We start from the raw sequence: 7242 nt of genomic DNA, 5'->3' as shown, positions 1-7242 counted from the left end.
TCACGCTATAGTAGACTATTACCTGCCATAGGTCAAGCCGACTCACGCTATAGTAGACTATTACCTGCCACAGGTCAAGCCGACTCACGCTATAGTAGACTATTACCTGCCACAGGTCAAGCCGACTGCTATAGTAGACTATTACCTGCCATAGGTCAAGCCGACTCACGCTATAGTAGACTATTACCTGCCACAGGTCAAGCCGACTCACGCTATAGTAGACTATTACCTGCCACAGGTCAAGCCGACTCACGCTATAGTAGACTATTACCTGCCACAGGTCAAGCCGACTCACGCTATAGTAGACTATTACCTGCCATAGGTCAAGCCGACTCACGCTATAGTAGACTATTACCTGCCACAGGTCAAGCCGACTCACGCTATAGTAGACTATTACCTGCCATAGGTCAAGCCGACTCACGCTATAGTAGACTATTACCTGCCACAGGTCAAGCCGACTCACGCTATAGTAGACTATTACCTGCCACAGGTCAAGCCTGACTCACGCTATAGTAGACTATTACCTGCCACAGGTCAAGCCGACTCACGCTATAGTAGACTATTACCTGCCACAGGTCGAGCCGACTCACGCTATAGTAGACTATTACCTGCCACAGGTCAAGCCGACTCACGCTATAGTAGACTATTACCTGCCACAGGTCAAGCCGACTCACGCTATAGTAGACTATTACCTGCCACAGGTCAAGCCGACTCACGCTATAGTAGACTATTACCTGCCACAGGTCAAGCCGACTCACGCTATAGTAGACTATTACCTGCCATAGGTCAAGCCGACTCACGCTATAGTAGACTATTACCTGCCAACAGGTCAAGCCGACTCACGCTATAGTAGACTATTACCTGCCATAGGTCAAGCCGACTCACGCTATAGTAGACTATTACCTGCCACAGGTCAAGCCGACTCACGCTATAGTAGACTATTACCTGCCACAGGTCAAGCCGACTCACGCTATAGTAGACTATTACCTGCCACAGGTCAAGCCGACTCACGCTATAGTAGACTATTACCTGCCACAGGTCAAGCCCGACTCACGCTATAGTAGACTATTACCTGCCATAGGTCAAGCCGACTCACGCTATAGTAGACTATTACCTGCCACAGGTCAAGCCGACTCACGCTATAGTAGACTATTACCTGCCACAGGTCAAGCCGACTCACGTATAGTAGACTATTACCTGCCACAGGTCAAGCCGACTCACGCTATAGTAGACTATTACCTGCCACAGGTCAAGCCGACTCACGCTATAGTAGACTATTACCTGCCACAGGTCAAGCCGACTCACGTTCTAGTAGACTATTACCTGCCACAGGTCAAGCCGACTCACGCTATAGTAGACTATTACCTGCCATAGGTCAAGCTTGACTCACGCACCTGTGAGACTATTACCTGCCACAGGTCAAGCCGACTCACGCTATAGTAGACTATTACCTGCCACAGGTCAAAGCCGACTCACGCTATAGTAGACTATTACCTGCCACAGGTCAAGCCGACCACGCTATAGTAGACTATTACCTGCCACAGGTCAAGCCGGCTCACGCTATAGTAGACTATTACCTGCCACAGGTCAAGCCGACTCACGCTATAGTAGACTATTACCTGCCACAGGTCAGGCCGACTCACGCTATAGTAGACTATTACCTGCCACAGGTCAAGCCGACTCACGCTATAGTAACCATTACCTGCCATAGGTCAAGCCGACTCACGCTATAGTAGACTATTACCTGCCATAGGTCAAGCCGACTCACGCTATAGTAGACTATTACCTGCCATAGGTCAGCCGCTATAGTAGACTATTACCTGCCATAGGTCAAGCCGACTCACGCTATAGTAGACTATTACCTGCCATAGGTCAAGCCGACTCACGCTATAGTAGACTATTACCTGCCACAGGTCATTTATCATCCAATATAGCACCTGTCTTGACTGCATCAAACCGGAAAAAGAAGCTGCTGTAGTTAATCTAGCTAACGTTAGCTAGCTAGGCTTCTGAAGCGAGGCTGAAGCTGCTGTAGTTAATCTAGCTAACGTTAGCTAGCTAGGCTAGTTGAGTAAGCTGCTGTATTATCCCTAGCCTAGTTAGAAGCTGCTGTAGTTAATCTAGCTAACGTTAGCTAGCTAGGCTAGTTGAGGCTGCAGTGAATGTGCTTTCTCATCCTACAGTTACAAATAACAACAACTCCATTCAGAATATGAAGTAGCAGCCTGTTGGCTCTTATCCTTCTCCTTTAACTTTTAATGTAATCATTTAAATTCCGTCCTCCACTGATTAGATACAGTGCTTTCGGAAAGTGTTCAGACCCCTTTTACTTTTCCACATTTTGTGACGTTACAGCCTTATTCTAAAATTGATTGAGTACAATTATTTCCTCATCAATCTACACACAATACCCTATAATGACAAAACCAAAACAGGTTTTTCAAAATTTTTGCAGATTGATAACAAATAAAAGACTGAAATACCTTATTTACATAAGCATTCAGACCTTTTGCCATGAGACTCGAAGTTGAGCTCAGGTGCATCCTGTTTCCATTGATCATCCTTGAAATGTTTCTACAACTTGATTGGAGTCCACCTTAAAAGGAAAGCACACCTGTCATAAGGTCCCACAGTTGACAGTGCATGTCGGAGCAAAATCCACATGAGGTCAAAGAATTGTCTGTAGAGCTCCGAGACAGGATTGTGTGTCGAGGCACAGATCTGGGAAGGACCAAAAATAACCCCAAGATTCTTTGGCCTGGAATGCCAAGCGTCACGTCTGGAGGAAACCTGGCACCATCCCTACGGTGAAGTGGTGGTGACAGACATGCTGTGGGGATGTTTTTCAGCAGCAGGGACTGGGAGACTAGTCAGGATCGAGGGAAAGATGAACGGAGCCAAGTATAGAGAGATCCTTGATGAAAACCTGCTCCAGAGCACTCAGGACCTCAGACTGGGGTGAACGTACACCTTCCAACAGGACAACGATCCTAAACGCAGGAGTGGCTTCCGAACAAGTCTCTGAAAGTCCTTGAGTGGCCCAGCCAGAGCCCGGACTTGAACCCGATCGAACATCTCTGGAGAAACCTGAAAATAGCTGTGCAGTGACGCTCCCCATCCAACCTGACAGAGCTTGAGAGGATCTGCAGAGAAGAATGGGAGAAACTCCCCAAATACAGGTGTGCCAAGCTTGTAGCATGCCCAAGAAGACTCAAGGCTGTAACGCTGCCAAAGGTGCTTCAACAAAGTACTGAGTAAAGGGTCTGAATACTTATGTAAATATGGTACATCACTGGGGCCAAGCTTCCTGCCATCCAGGACCTCTATACCAGGCGGTGTCAGAGGAAGGCCCTACAAATTGTCAAAGACTCCAGCCACCCTAGTCATAGACTGTTCTCTCTGCTATCGCGCAGCAAGCGGTACCGGAGCGCCATGTCTAGGTCCAAAAGGAACAGCTAATCATGGCTACCCGGACTATTTGCATTGTCCCCCAACCCCACCCCCCAACCCCCACCCCCACCCCCACACCCCCCACCCAACCCCAACCCCAACCCCACCCCAACCCCCACCCCCAACCCCAACCCCACCCCAACCCACCCAACCCCAACCCCACCCCCAACCCCACCCCCACCCCCACCCCCCCACCCCCCAACCCCACCCCCCAACCCCAACCCCCACCCCCAACCCCACCCCCAACCCCCCCCCACCCCCACCCCCACCCCCACCCCCAACCCCACCCCCAACCCCACCCCCCAACCCCACCCCAACCCCACCCCCACCCCCAACCCCAACCCCCAACCCCAACCCCAACCCCACCCCACCCCAACCACAACCCCCAACCCCAACCCCACCCCCACCCCCCACCCCACTCCATCCCCCTCTTTTACGCTGCTGCTACTCTCTGTTTATTATCTATGCATAGTCACTTTTAACTCTACCTACATGTACATATTACCTCAATTACCTCGACTAACCGGTGCCCCCCATTGACTCTGTACCGGTACCCCCTGTATATAGCCTCCCTACTGTTATTTTATTTTACTGCTGCTCTTTAATTATTTGTTTTTTTTATTTTTTACTTATCTATTTTTTACTTAACCAATAATGCAGTTTTAAGAAAAATAATTGTTAAGTGCTTGTAAGTAAGCATTTCACTGTAAGATCTACACCTGTTGTATTCAGTGCAAATCAAACTTGATTTGATAGGTTTTGTTTTTTTTGTCATTTGCAAAAATGTCAGAAACCTGTTTTCGCGTTGTCATTATGGGGTATTGTGTGTAGATTGATGAGGAAAAAAGCTATTTTAATCCATTTTAGAATAAGGCTGTAACGTAACAAAATGTGGAAAAAGTCAAGGGGTCTGAATACTTTCCAAATGCACTGTAGGCATGGTGTCATGGCAACAAGGAAAGACAGGAGACAAAGTAGCTCATCATCTTTATTATGTTGACATTTACACTTTACATTTAACTTCCTTTTCACACACGTATGAGACACACTGAAGGGGTGAGAGAGAGAGAGACACACTGAAGGGGTGAGAGAGAGAGACACACTGAAGGGGTGAGAGAGAGACACTGAAGGGGTGAGAGAGAGAGACACACTGAAGGGGTGAGAGAGAGACACACTGAAGGGGTGAGAGAGAGAGACACACTGAAGGGGTGAGAGAGAGAGACACCTGAAGGGGTGAGAGAGAGACACACTGAAGGGGTGAGAGAGAGACACACTGAAGGGGTGAGAGAGAGACACTGAAGGGGTGAGAGAGAGAGACACTGAAGGGGTGAGAGAGAGAGACACTGAAGGGGTGAGAGAGAGAGACACTGAAGGGGGGTGAGAGAGAGACACACTGAAGGGGTGAGAGAGAGAGACACACTGAAGGGGGTGAGAGAGAGAGACACACTGAAGGGGTGAGAGAGAGAGACACACTGAAGGGGTGAGAGAGAGAGAACACTGAAGGGGTGAGAGAGAGGGACACTGAAGGGGTGAGAGAGAGAGAACACTGAAGGGGTGAGAGAGAGAGACACACTGAAGGGGGTGAGAGAGAGAGAGACACTGAAGGGGTGAGAGAGAGGACACTGAAGGGGTGAGAGAGAAACACATGAAGGGGTGAGAGAGAGACACACTGAAGGGGTGAGAGAGAGAGACACACTGAAGGGGTGAGAGAGAGAGACACTGAAGGGGTGAGAGAGACACTGAAGGGGTGAGAGAGAGAGACACACTGAAGGGGTGAGAGAGAGAGACACTGAAGGGGTGAGAGAGACACTGAAGGGGTGTGAGAGAGAGACACACTGAAGGGGGTGAGAGAGAGAACACACTGAAGGGGTGGAGAGAGAGACACACTGAAGGGGTGAGAGAGAGAGACACACTGAAGGGGTGAGAGAGAGAGACACTGAAGGGGTGAGAGAGAGAGACACACTGAAGGGGTGAGAGAGAGAGACACTGAAGGGGTGAGAGAGAGAGACACACTGAAGGGGTGAGAGAGAGACACTGAAGGGGTGAGAGAGAGACACTGAAGGGGTGAGAGAGAGAGACACACCGAAGGGGTGAGAGAGAGAGACACACTGAAGGGGTGAGAGAGAGACACTGAAGGGGTGAGAGAGAGAGACACTGAAGGGGTGAGAGAGAGACACTGAAGGGGTGAGAGAGAGACACTGAAGGGGTGAGAGAGACACTGAAGGGGTGAGAGAGAGAGACACTGAAGGGGTGAGAGAGAGAGACACTGAAGGGGGTGAGAGAGAGACACTGAAGGGGTGAGAGAGAGACACACTGAAGGGGTGAGAGAGACACTGAAGGGGTGAGAGAGAGACACTGAAGGGGTGAGAGAGAGAGAGACACACTGAAGGGGTGGAGAGAGAGACACTGAAGGGGTGTGAGAGAGAGACACTGAAGGGGTGAGAGAGAGAGACACTGAAGGGGTGAGAGAGAGAGAGAGACACTGAAGGGGTGAGAGAGAGAGACACTGAAGGGGTGAGAGAGAGAGACACTGAAGGGGTGAGAGAGAGAGAGACACACTGAAGGGGTGAGAGAGAGAGAGACACACACTGAAGGGGTGAGAGAGAGAGAGACACACACACTGAAGGGATGAGAGAGAGAGAGAGAGACACACTGAAGGGGTGAGAGAGAGAGAGAGACACACTGAAGGGGTGAGAGAGAGAGAGAGACACACTGAAGGGGTGAGAGAGAGAGAGACACTGAAGGGGTGAGAGAGAGAGAGACACTGAAGGGGTGAGAGAGAGAGACACTGAAGGGGTGAGAGAGAGAGAGACACTGAAGGGGGTGAGAGAGAGAGAGACACTGAAGGGGTGTGAGAGAGAGAGACACTGAAGGGGTGAGAGAGAGAGAGAGAGACACTGAGGGGGTGAGAGAGAGAGAGACACTGAGGGGGTGAGAGAGAGAGAGACACTGAGGGGGTGAGAGAGAGAGAGAGAGAGAGAGAGACACTGAAGGGGTGAGAGAGAGACAAATGGAACGTGGGGTTCTGTGTTAGAACCTCACCAGTATTCTACAACACACTGGGTTCTATTTCCACAGAGACATGATAAGGAACCATACAGAACCCTACAGAACCATATAGAACTATATAGAATCATACAGAACCTTACAGAACCATGTAGAACCATACAGAACCTTAAGAACCATACAGAACCACGTAGAACCATACATAACCTTACAGAACCATACAGAACCATGTAGAACCACACAGAATCCTACAGAAAATATCATACAACAGAAAAGGCCAAAGGAATAAAACAACAACGTCAGAAAAACGTGAAGCAGTCTGATGGCTCTCTGACAATGGAGCTGAGCTGGACCTAGGGCTGGGCTGGGCTGGGGCTGGACTGGGACTGGGCTGAGCTGGACCTAGGGCTGGGCTGGGACTGGGCTGGACTGGGCTGAGCTGGACTGGGACTGGGCTGGGCTGAGCTGGACTGGGACTGGGCTGGGCTGGGCTGGGACTGGACTGGGACTGGGACTGGACTGGGACTGGACTGGGCTGGGCTGGGGCTGGACTGGGACTGGGACTGGGACTGGGACTGGACTGGGACTGGGCTGGGCTGGGCTGGGACTGGACTGGACTGGGCTGGGCTGGGCTGGGACTGGACTGGGACTGGGACTGGGACTGGGACTGGACTGGGACTGGGACTGGGACTGGGACTGGGACTGGACTGGGCTGGGCTGGGCTGGGCTGGGACTGGACTGGGACTGGGCTGGGCTGGGCTGGGACTGGACTGGGACTGCGGACTG

This window comes from Coregonus clupeaformis, unplaced genomic scaffold (genome assembly GCF_020615455.1).
Source record: "Coregonus clupeaformis isolate EN_2021a unplaced genomic scaffold, ASM2061545v1 scaf1791, whole genome shotgun sequence".
Lineage (NCBI taxonomy): Eukaryota > Metazoa > Chordata > Actinopteri > Salmoniformes > Salmonidae > Coregonus > Coregonus clupeaformis.
The sequence above is the reverse complement of the archived record's forward strand: the minus strand, read 5'-3'. Positions refer to the sequence as shown.